Below are 12,579 nucleotides of genomic sequence, written 5' to 3' on the forward strand. Positions count from 1 at the left end.
TAGTGGCACAGTGGTTAGCACTGCTACCTCACAACGCCAGAGACCCGAGTTCAATTCCCGGCTCAGGCGACCCACTGTGTGGAGTTTGCACATTCTCCCCGTGTCTGTGTGGGTTTCCTCCCACAGTCCAAAGATGTGCAGGTCAGGTGAATTGGCCATGCTAAACTGCCTGCAGTGTTAGGGGTAGGTGGTGGGTTGGTGTGGACTTGTTGGGCCAAAGGGCCTGTTTCCACACTGTAAGTAATCTAATCTTAAAAAAAAGTAATCTAATATAAAGTAAATGACTATTACAGTTGTTGTCTTGGGTTTATTTATTCTGCTTTATCAGCTATTTCAGAAATGTTTCTGTAGTTGAGGCTTAACTTCTCTTTCTTTTCTCACAGCCCCAACATTGAACTAAGATACGAAACGTTCGGGGTGAAATTTGCAATAGTCTGTACCACTTGATGGATTCTCTGCACGCAACAGTTGCAGAATTGGGTATACAATTGTACTAATTTTGCGGATGAAACTTTACATCCTTTTTTAAAGGCTGTCTTACAAGATTTGGAACATCTCACAAACCTACTTACCGAGGTGAAAGTCATCTGCAATGTTAGGTTCACTGTATCAACATTTTTGCTGTTTCTTTGATGTCAGGTGATTTGAGTATTCAATGCTGTTCTAAATGTGTTGCAAAGTGATGCTGTGGAAGAGGATATCACAAGACACCAATAGAGTTCAGGTGGAGAAATCTTGAAACCAAAACAAATATTACTTGTCCAGACTTGCAAGACAGATCCAGATTTGTCAACTTTGCTTCACAGGACATGCTGATAAAGAAATTGAGGTCAAAAAGTGTGGCACTGGAAAAGCAGAGCAGGCCAGGCAGCATCCAAGGAGCAGGAAAGTCGACGTTTCGGGCATAAGCCCTTAATCAGAAATAGTGCCATCACCTGAAATGATACCATCTGTTGCATAATAATTTGTGTCCACAATCTGATTTTTGAATCAGTTCCTCACTTAGACATTAAAGTTGCAATGAAACTTTCATGTTGCCGCATCTTTTGAAGTAACAATCTCCAATCCACAAATGATTCAGGGAATTACAAACACTAGATTTGCAATGGCAGCATCTTCAGCATTTTCCCTCTGCATGAGCCATTGACTATAAGTCGTACCATTGCTGGCTCAAGACTATTCATTTTGACCCCATGACTTTCATAAAGAATTTGCGGTTGAGGAGTGCTGTTGTTGTGTCTGATGACAGCAGCAGTTAGGTATGCCAGTGACCATTATTTACATAGTCTTCTGATGCTTTTATTTTGATGTTTACATGGTTGATTTACTATTTATAAGGAGAAGAAAAAGTCAGATGGCTTTCAGAGTTTCCCTCTGCAGCTATGCCTAATGTTTCTAAACAGGTTAGAAGCACCTTTGGTCAAAAACAGACTCTTAAAAAGGGGGAAACATGATGTTTCAACACACCTCCAAAACACTAAAGTAGAGCCTTTAAACTTTAAGTTTGTGCAGTGGTTTATGTGCCTCTCAAATAGAAGTGCAAAAGTGAGGATATACCAATCTGAACCTGATACTGCCATGTTTTTATTTCCTTGGCAGCTGTGACTTTATAGACTCTATTGACTCAGAAGTTGAAACTGGTATTTGGCTGGCTTCTGACATTCAGTCTAAATGGGATCAGCTCCGGTACAACTCTGCAGGAAAACGTACCATTACCTCCATATCAAAGGAAGCAGTTTTATCTACTTATCTCTGTATCATAATGAATAGTTACTTTTCATCACTCCTGTCTTCAAAACTACCTATTTTACTGTAGTCCATAGCTATTTAAGAGCTGTTACTCCAGAAGATTTTACACTTCCCAGCGACAGGACAACTTAGAGTCATAGAGTCATAGAGATGTACAGCATGGAAACAGACCCTTCAGTCCAAACCGTCCATGCCGACCAGATATCCCAACCCAATCTAGTCCCACCTGCCAGCACCCGGCCCATATTACTCCAAACCCTTCCTATTCATATACCCATCCAAATGCCTCTTAAATATTGCAATTGTACCAGCCTCCACCACTTCCTCTGGCAGCTCATTCCATACACGAACCACCCTCTGCGTGAAAAAGTTGCCCCGTAGGTCTCTTTTATATCTTTCCCCTCTCACCCTAAACCTATGCACTCTAGTTCTGGACTCCCTGACCCCAGGGAAAAGACGTTGTCTATTTACCCTATCCATGCCCCTCATAATTTTGTAAACCTCTATAAGGTCACCCCTCAGCCTCTGAAATTGAAAACAAAACACAAAATTCCTATCCAGTTTTGCCAGGATTACAACATTTGCATCTGTATGAAATTCTCCTGTAGATCTGAGCAGGGTCATTGCCTATACCTTTTAAAGCTATCAATATATTGTATCATGAGAAATCTCAAATCAATATCTAAGTCCCAAACAAAATTTCTGGGCCAGATTTCAGACTTGGAAGCATGTGTCTTTGTATAAACTTCTGATATTGCTTTTAGATTCCATAGAGTTCTCATTCTAAGTAGATGACAAGATAGATTAGGAGAAAGTGAGGACTGCAGATGCTGGAGATCAGAGCTGAAAAATGTTTCCTGAAGAAGGGCTTATGCCCGAAACGTCGATTCTCCTGCTCCTTGGATGCTGCCTGACCTGCTGCGCTTTTCCAGCAACACATTTTTCAGATGACAAGATAGATACAAGTTCCGGAGGTTATCTGATTCATATTGGTCATGCATCCCTAATCATCCCAAAGAGTTCTCATCACTATCTAATTAAGTGACTCAAAGATTTCATTCCAACTCTTATCCCATTCTAAGTGTTGGCTGCTCTACATACTCCTTCAATTCTCTGTTTGAACATGTCTGATTTTAATTGCTTCATAATTAGCATCAGTTCCTAAGGTCCAAAACTCTGAACTCAGCTTCCTAAGTCACCACATATTTCAATTCCACTCTATGCCCTCCTTTCAGATGTTCCTTAAAATGTAGCTATTTATTCAAACTTTTGGTCAACTCTCCATATACTTCCTTAAAACAGTTTAGTGTCAAATTTTGTTAATAGTGCTTCCGTACTTTATGATAAAGGCACCATATGAATGTTTTTGTTATTATTTGTGTGGAGAAAGCCACCTGAATTTTGTCACACGTTTGCCATCTTTGGTTTGGCAGGTAGTAAATCTGAAAGTAGATGCAACATTCCTGACAGCAATGCTACTGCTTTACAATACCAAATTATTTAAGCTTTTTTAAAGTTTGTTATCATGGGTAGGAGTGATGATCACCCATGTGAACTGATTTCAGCCCCAAATTTTAAGGAAAAGTCTAGGTTTACAATGTGAACTTTGTAGTTGGAACAGAACATAAGCAACAGGCAGAGCAGAGTTCTGACATTTATGTTGTCTTGCTGAAGGTGATTCTAGAGGCTGCTGGGAGATCTGCTTCCCCATCAGCAGGATGAAGACATTTGCTGGTTAAACAAAGAAGGTGGCCCTGGAGGTTGCCCATGTGTTGGGAAATAGGAGTGTGGTGCATGCCCATAGTTTCAATGCTAACAGTGTTTGAATTATTTGGGCAAGAAAGGTGAATATAGCAGCATTTTCTCCTACATTCTGATGAGTCGATCACTTCTACCCCCTTATTCTGACCTTTTCAACCTTTTTCTGGTACATCATTCCTCACATAAACCTACCTTCCAAGTACATTTAATCCATTTTGTGTATGCAATTCCTATCTGTCCATCCATCGCTCTCACATCAGGTTGTGCAATATGATGCCTCCCTCTCCTAGTCATTCTCCACAACTATGGGGAGAAAGTGAGGTCTGCAGATGCTGGAGATCAGAGCTGAAAATGTGTTGCTGGAAAAGCGCAGCAGGTCAGGCAGCATCCAGGGAACAGGAGAATGAAGAAGGGCTTATGCCCAAAACGTCGATTCTCCTGTTCCCTGGATGCTGCCTGACCTGCTGCGCTTTTCCAGCAACACATTCTCCACAACTATATTCTGCATTACTCTCATTCATGAAATGAGACAACAATGACGATGGCTGGGGGCTAAAATAATCCAACTAATGCCCACTTCTCTGAACTTTCCCCATACACCGATAAATTATTTCCCTTCAAGCATTTATCCAACCATTTGTGTGTTTCTCCTTTCCCTCCTACAGATAGAAGGTGAGAATCTTGCTGTGGGTCCCCTCTCTCCTATCCTGCCTCAGATCTGGGAAGAGCAGGATGTTGCTGCTGCTCCAGCTATTCATCACCTTGGTCATCATTTTGAGACTGAAAGGAAGAGAATATAAACTGCAAAAGTAACCTCCAGAGCTTCAAAGTACGGGGCTGGGATATCAGTGGAAAGAAGTTGTGCGGTTTTAAAACGTATTGGCATGGTTCCTTGTCATTACTTTAGTTCCCTGAATTGCTGCTGTGTTCTGATCTCACTTTGCTCTTTTAAGTGAGTATCAAGAAGCCCGGAAAACTCATGGACTTGTATAAAATGCCAAGTAAATATCACTGTAATTCAGCAATTAATCTATTAAAATTGATAACCTATCTCTCCTGCTCACATACTGCTTTGAACACATTAGTAAAAATATAGAAGTCGGTGATTTGGACCTAGTTTCCAATCACACAATTAATTGCCCTTCTGTGAACCCCTCATCTGCGCCTGCACGTCAAAATTAGCATGTGGTTTAATTTTAAATAGACTTTCCATACTATTTGTAACCATGTAGACCACTGTAAGACCCCGGATTAGAGTGGTTCTGGAAAAGCACAGCAGGTCAGGCAGCATCCGAGGAGCAGGAAAATCAATGTTTCGGGCAAAAGCCCTTTATCAGGAATCTGTTGAACCATTTTCAGGGTTTTAGTATCTTGTCCTTTAGCCTTGATGAATAGTACTTGTTCATCAGCACTTTTGCAAGGTTCCACTCAGTTGTGTTGTAGAGTTTTCGTGACAACAGTAAATTCTGTATTATAACAGTGACTATAGTTCAAAGGTACATCATTGGCTATGAAAGATTTGAGATATTCTGTGGCCATGAAAAGCATTAAATAAATACAAGTCTTTATTTCAACCTTTTCTATGGAAAGGGGTCAAAACAACTAGGAACATCAAGCTCACAGGCTACTGTGCCCTATTAGTAACTTGGCAATTAAAAATGGTTAAAATACCAAGTCTTCTGATCCTGACTAGATATATCTAAGAACACTGCAATAGGCTAGAAAAGAAATTGTGGGAGCCCTGGCTGATATTTTTGCATCATCAGAGCCACAGGTGAGGACTCAGAAGCTTGGAGGGTGGCACATGTGCCTTTATACAAGAAGGGTTGCAAAGAAAAACCTGCAAACTAAACATCAGTGAGGCTAACATCGGCGGTGGGTAAGTTACTTAAGAAGATTCTGAGATAAGATACACATGCATTTGGAGAAACAGGGTTTGATTAAGAGTAGTCAGCATGACTTTGTGAGTGGGAGATCATGCCTCACAAATTTGTTCAAGTTCTTTGATGAAGTAACCAGGAAGGTTGATGAGGGCAGGGTCATAGACATAGTCTATATGGATTACAATAAGGCCTTTGATAAGGTTCCATGGGCTGCTGAGGAAGGTTAAATCACATGGAATCCATGGAGAGCTGACAAATTGGATACAAAATTGGCTTGATTGTAGGAAGCAGAGTGGAAGGATGCTTGTTGGACTGGCAGCCTATGACTAGTGGAGTGCTTCAGGAGACAGTGCTGGGCCCATTACTGTTTGTTATCTATATCAGTGATTTGGATGAGAATGTATAAAGCGTGGTTAATACGTTTGCTGATGACACTAAAATAGGTGGTATCGTGGACAGTGAGGAAGGTTATCAGGAATTGCAGCAGAACATTGATCAGCTGGGGAAGCGGGCCAAGAAATGGAAAATGGAGTTGAATATAGAATATAGATAGATTATGGGCGGCACGGTGGCACAGTGGTTAGCACTGCTGCCTCACAGCGCCAGAGACCCGGGTTCAATTCCCGACTCAGGCGACTGTCTGTGTGGAGTTTGCACGTTCTCCCCGTGTCTGCGTGGGTTTCCTCCGGGTGCTCCGGTTTCCTCCCACAATCCAAAAAATGTGCGGGTCAGGTGAATTGGCCATGCTAAATTGCCCATAGTGTTAGGTTAAAGGGGTAAATGTAGGGGTATGGGTGGGTTGCGCTTCGGCGGGTCGGTGTGGACTTGTTGGGCCGAAGGGCCTGTTTCCACACTGTAAGTAATCTAATCTAATCTAATAAGTGTGAGGTCTTGCATTTTGGAAAATCAAATCAAGGCAGGAATTTCATGGTGAATGATAGGGCCTTAAGGAGTGTAATAGAACAGAGGGACCATGAAGTTTGGTGCGTGGTTCTCTGAAAGTGGAGTCACAGGTAGACAGGGCTGTGAAGAAGGCTTTTGGCACACGGGCCTTCATCAGTTAGGGTATTGAGTATAGAAGTTAGGAAGTTATATTGCAGTTGTACAGGGCTAGGCCGCACTTGGAGAATTGTGTTCAGTTTGGTCACCTTGTTATAGGATGGATGTTATTAAACTAGAAAGAGTGCAGAAGAAATTGACAAGGATGTTGTCAGGACTCAAGGGACTGAGTTATAGGAAGAGATTGGACAAGCTAGGATTTCTTTCTTTAGAGCGTAGGGGATTTTGGTGGGATCTTATAGAAGTGTATAAGATCATGAGAGGCATGGTTAGGGTGAATGCACTCAGTCTTTTTCCCAGGGTTTGGGGAATCAAGGACTAGAGGGCATCAGTATGTGGGCGGTTTGTGGGCGGCACGGTGGCGCAGTGGTTAGCACTGCTGCCTCACAGCGCCAGAGACCCGGGTTCAATTCCCGACTCAGGCGACTGACTGTGTGGAGTTTGCACGTTCTCCCCGTGTCTGCGTGGGTTTCCTCCGGGTGCTCCGGTTTCCTCCCACAGTCACAAAGATGTGCGGGTCAGGTGAATTGGCCATGCTAAATTGCCCGTAGTGTTAGGTTAAAGGGGTAAATGTAGGGGTATGGGTGGGTTGCGCTTCGGCGGGTCGGTGTGGACTTGTTGGGCCGAAGGGCCTGTTTCCACACTGTAAGTAATCTAATCTAAGTATGAGTGGAGAGGGGAAAGAATAAAAGAGAACCTGAGGGGCAGCTTTTTTTATACAGAGGGTGGTGTGCATATGGAATGAGTTGCCAGCAGAAGTGATTGAGATGGATAAATTAACAACATTTAAAAGACATTTGGACAATGCATGGATAGGAATGGTTTAGAAGGACATGGGACAAGTGCAGGGAAATAGGATTAGCGTGGATTGACATTTTGGTTAGCATGGACCAGTTTGGGCCAAAGGGCCTGTCTCCGTGTTGTAGGATTCTATGACTGTATCAAAAGGGTGGTTTGGTACAGTCCAGGAGTATATTTTTCTAGTCAGTTTTACTTCAATTTACATGATATTGTCAAACTCTAACTCCATGGATTACTTGTTCACACACATATATCTGTATGTACAGTCAAGGTCTCTCCTGATTATCCCTTAATACATTTTGCGAATATACATTTGGTCTCAAACATTCCCCTGGATCCTACCATATTACAGATACCATTGTTTCTTTCCAAAATAACTAAAGATAAAGTTGCCATAGTCTTACCAGACCATAGGGCTGCTACTCTTATTAGAAAAAGATGACTGGTGATTGTTTAACCTGAGGGTCACCATACCTCAGGAAAGGGGTATGTTACGAAGGAACATTCTTCACGGTAACCTCAACTGAAATGGGAACCGAATCCATGGCATTGTCAAACTTTGTATTGCAAATGAGCCACCCAGATAACTGAGCCAAACTGAACTCCAGAATCAATAAAATATGTGTAAAGACAAACAAAACAAAAACATGCAAAATGACAACATATTGTGCAGAATGATTACAAAATGAACACACATTTTAAGTACAAATTTAAGTTCCAAACATCCTATGAAGTGTCTCTTGTAGTTTCTTAGCGATTGTTCCATGCCTTGTAAAGCAAACAAGAACTGTCCTGACTGTCCTATCCAACTAATTTAGGTTTCACTACACTCCAATATCTCTTTTAAGACTGTAATTTCCTCAGTCCGTCTTTCTCAGACTTGCCCAAATACCCTGTCAAGACTCACTTAGGAGAATATGTTGCTATTGAGTCCTCCTGATCTGAGTTGCTGCAGTGTTGAAAATTTAAGTAAATTATTAAAGTTCAATTTGCCTGACTGTCTGTCTGATTCAGGTTAAAAGAAGTATTAGGATTTTTGTGATACTTCTTTTGTTGTAACCAAACTAATTTTTTTAACTTACAGCAATGAAAGCGAAGAAGGAAGTTTTAAGTTATAACGATATACCTTAAAATTGATCTCTTATAAATTCCCACACATGTACAACAGACACACAGAGACAGACAAGACACAAGTATGAGAGAAAAAAAGTCAACAGAACACAGTTTTGTATCTCTAGTGTAAATCACAAAACTTATTGGATAGTTTTCATAATGATCATGACTTACTTAAGAAATTAGTATAATTCGAGCTCCACTATTCTCAGAGGCATCACAACAGTTCAAGATTTAATTGAATTATTCAAAGTGCCTGTGTCTTCTGTCTGATAAATGCAGGTAACAGAGAAAACTGACCAGGTTTCTACACTTAACATCAAACTACTATTTATTACAAATAAATCCATTCTACCTACAGGCAAAAAAATGTGAATAATCAGCTTATAATTCTAAACCTTCTTAAACCCACATACACATGCAAACAGACATAAAGGATAATACGTAAATGTTATGAGTGGAGAACAAAATATTAAGGGAAACAGTTCAATAGCACCAGTCCACAGGGTACAACAAGGTATATTTTTTGTTTCTTCTGAGTCTTTATGATCTTCGATCAGCATAATCCTTTCAACTCTTTTCAGTTCCTTGCTATGTACATAAGACAGTTGACACATTAATTGTTCAGGCTGTCAGTCACAGCTTTGAGTTAAATAGTGACTAATAATAGATAGTCTTCTTTCAGTTTGTTGTTATGTCTCAGCAAGGAGAGATAGATAGCATCTTTTTAGATCATAGAGGTATTTTTGTGTTGTATTTTTCACACATGTGCTGTCCACCATCCAGGATCCAATCAGAGAATTGTTATCATGCTGCTGATCCCTGCCCCACACAACAAGCTAATCAATAGGCTGATCTTCCCAGAGTATTCTCTGAGATGCTGATGCCCAGCGTCCAACATGGAAGTCATTTGGAGTGAGTGGTGAGTTCAACCTGCCGAGCACCCACTCTGATTTCCATATTGGGTTTACATGATATCTGCATTGTTGGGTGAGTCTAGTAAGGTTACTACTGAAATATTAATGAGGTGAGTTGGGTACTCAACAAGGACCTTAAGAACCATCAGTTGGCAACTCACTGGGAGTGGCATGAAAGTTGCCACTCTCCTTGTGCAAAGCTTTGAAGATGTGGCAGGATGATCTCAGCATCAAGATGCACTTCACACACTTTCTTGATTCTGCCACACAACTTGCATCGCCCATATCACGCAGACCCCAATAAGGTTCTACTCCGCTTAATTAATGGAACTTTAATATTGCAGCCTCTGCAAAAAAGAACATAGATACAGTCAATTGAGAAGAGGTCTTAACGAGTTCTTTTTTGCTAGAAGAGATCAATATACATCTTCAAATTAAATTGCAAAATCCAAATTTCAGACTGAGCAATGCAGTTTTCACTGCGGTGATGTTTGGCTGAATAAATGGTCAGAATGTCACAGCAGCCACTTTTTCTCGTAATTGGAGAAACAGGAAAAAAAAACAAGTGCTCAGGATGTCTTTGAGGCTTCATGATAAAATTCAATTCATTTTCAATTTCAGTGCCAGCGATTTATTTTCAATAAAGCTCTGAGGAGAGTGATTTTTTGGGGAAGCCTTTTGTCATTCAGAAAATAAAGCTTCATTCCTCAGACAAAAGCAAAATAGTGCAGATGCTGTAAATCTGAAATGAGCCATAACAAAAACTGTAAAAACTCAGTAGGTCATGCATCATCTGCCAAACGAAACAGAGTAAGGTTACTGATAAGAAGCATTAACTCTGTTTTACTCCCTAGATGCTGCCTGACCTCTTGACTTTTTTCGGCTTTTATTGTTATGATTGACAACAACGCTTAAGAAGCTTGACACCATCCAGGACAAAGGATTCTGTTTGACTGACACCACATCCACAAGCTTCCACTCCTTCCCTGACTGACAGTCATTCACAGAAGTGTGTACTATCTACAAGAGCCATTGCAGAAATTCACCAAAGATCCTAAGACAGCATCTTCCAAATCCATAACCACTTGCAGAGCACCACCACCTCGCCAAGTTCCTCTCCAAGCCATTCACCATTCTGACTTGGAAATCTTTAGCTGTTCCTTCATTGTCACCAGGTTCAAATCCTGGAATTCCCTCCCTCCATCACGTGCCAATAGCAGTTCAAGAAGGCTGGTTGCCACCACCGGCTCAAGGGCAACTGGGGATGGGCAATAAATGCTGGCCAGCCAACGATGCTCATGTCCCACAAGTCAATCAATAAAAAAACTCCTCAAAGCAGGGATACAGAAGAGAAAATATTACCTTGGTCATTATCAAGTGCAATATGTCAAAAATGAAATAGTTACGAATTGTGGATATCTTACTTGATGATGCATGTTTTTAAAACATGTAATCAATACACTTATATGAAAGGTAAAATTCTGAGGGAGAGAAACTTAGTTTACATTAGCCACATCTTGGGTGTAAATTTGGATTAAAAGCTTTGAATTTTAAGTTGTGAATATCCAGCATTGGTGCAGAAGGATGAGGAGGAGACCTTTAAGTCACATGCTGATATGTTCAGCTGCTGGAGGAAATGAACAAAGGAGGGCGGGGTGTAAGCAAGCTCATATCAACTGAGTCTGCAGCAATAAGACCATCTTTGCGGCATATAACTGAGGAGCAATACCTCTGGCATTTCGACTTTCAAGGGAGTCTGTTGGAGAATAACGTTAAATGCAAATTTTAATTTTGTTCCTTTCAACTGGTTTAGGTGCAAGTTGAATGGCTACCTGTATGAATGATCTGTCGCATGAGTCTAGTCAGTGGCCATCAAAATGCATTGTATTAAATATTGTATCAGCATTGTCAAAAGCATCTCTGCTCAAATAGCTACTGAAGAAAACTTAAATTTAACATTTCCCCTGCAATATACATCAGAATGTCTTGAACATTGGATGGTCTTTTTGTAGAATCCTCTTTTTAAAGCATATTTTTGAAACCATTGACTGTATTTGTTAAAACAAGTCTTTCAGTGTCATCTTCCTTTCACTGATTCAAGGAACTTTTTGAAATTAAATACATACTCTGGAATTTCTTTCAAACATTAAGTTCCAGTGAGATGCTGCGCTCGAAGAAATATGATCGCCAATGATATACTGTAAATTCCTTTGTACATTTTGACGACAATAATACTTCCTTCTATATCTTTCATCAAACTGTCAATAAATTGACATTTGTAATGTGGAGTGAAAGTTTTTTTGTCAAAACTTGCAAGACCGAGTTCAGTTTTCATGGGTGGAGAATTTAAAGGTCAACAGAGCAGCCTATTGGCTTTAGAACTTTTACAAAGTCAATATATTACCTGATTTTAAAGTGTACACAAAAGCTACTTTAGAGATGATTATGTGTGTTTTATTGTGACTTCATAGTAATGGTCGTCTTTGATGTTTTTTGAAAGGTGAGACCAGCATTAGGTAGTTTGCCTGGGGGTTACCATTGAAAAACTTTACATGATGCACAGAGCTCAAACAGCTCATAAGGAACAATAGTTCCTTACATACATTATTATAACCCATCAGTCATTTGTTTACATTATATCTGAGAAGTTGAACTAGGGTTTGTCAACTTTCTTTGTTGGGGTAATGAAACAATAGGCACAACAAGGTTCAGGATCAAATTCTTGCAGTGAGTCTCTTGCCACAGGTTATAAATAAGGTAGTTTTGATACCTGATAGATATTTAAAAGCCTTATTTTCTGAAGTGCACCTTATTCATTCGTCAGAATTCTGAATGGGTCATGTTCATAACGTTTTCCTCTCATCTGCTTGATATAAGGATTATTTGACATTTGATGGACTGTAATTATATAAATTAGTGTTAACAGCTTAGACCTACCCAGATGTTTCAAACATTATTTCATACAACAGCAATTCTTAGGATAAGGAGGTCACTTGTATTGGCACACATGTCGAAAATAAACGTAAAAGTAGATTTTTCAGGCTAACGTAATTTATATAACTAATTAAAATAATTTAAAGCCAGATTTTACAGTCAGTCTCGGCTCAGTCTTTTTCCCAACATTAATTTGAGTCTGACACCAAGTCTTGGGATCTCCAAGCATCAGCAACAGTAAAGTCATCAAGCAGGATGTAAGCCATTTCCAATGTAGAATTCTTAGGCAATAAAACAGGAAGTAAAATGTAATGATTATCATTCACTTTTAATTGAACCCTTTGTAATGAAAATGAAGCATA

The 12,579-nt window shown here is 40.1% G+C and overlaps 1 long non-coding RNA gene across 1 annotated transcript in view; it reads left to right on the forward strand.

Moving 5' to 3' along the window:
* LOC122553757 overlaps window positions 1–477 on the forward strand; it is a 166,043-nt gene extending 165,566 nt beyond the window's left edge. Inside the window, exon 3 of the long non-coding RNA XR_006312836.1 lies at window positions 384–477. This is a non-coding gene — a long non-coding RNA (uncharacterized LOC122553757). The remainder of the gene's footprint in view (window positions 1–383) is intronic.
* The last annotated feature ends 12,102 nt before the right edge of the window (window positions 478–12,579 follow it).

Source organism: Chiloscyllium plagiosum, chromosome 10 (genome assembly GCF_004010195.1).
Source record: "Chiloscyllium plagiosum isolate BGI_BamShark_2017 chromosome 10, ASM401019v2, whole genome shotgun sequence".
Classification (NCBI taxonomy): domain Eukaryota; kingdom Metazoa; phylum Chordata; class Chondrichthyes; order Orectolobiformes; family Hemiscylliidae; genus Chiloscyllium; species Chiloscyllium plagiosum.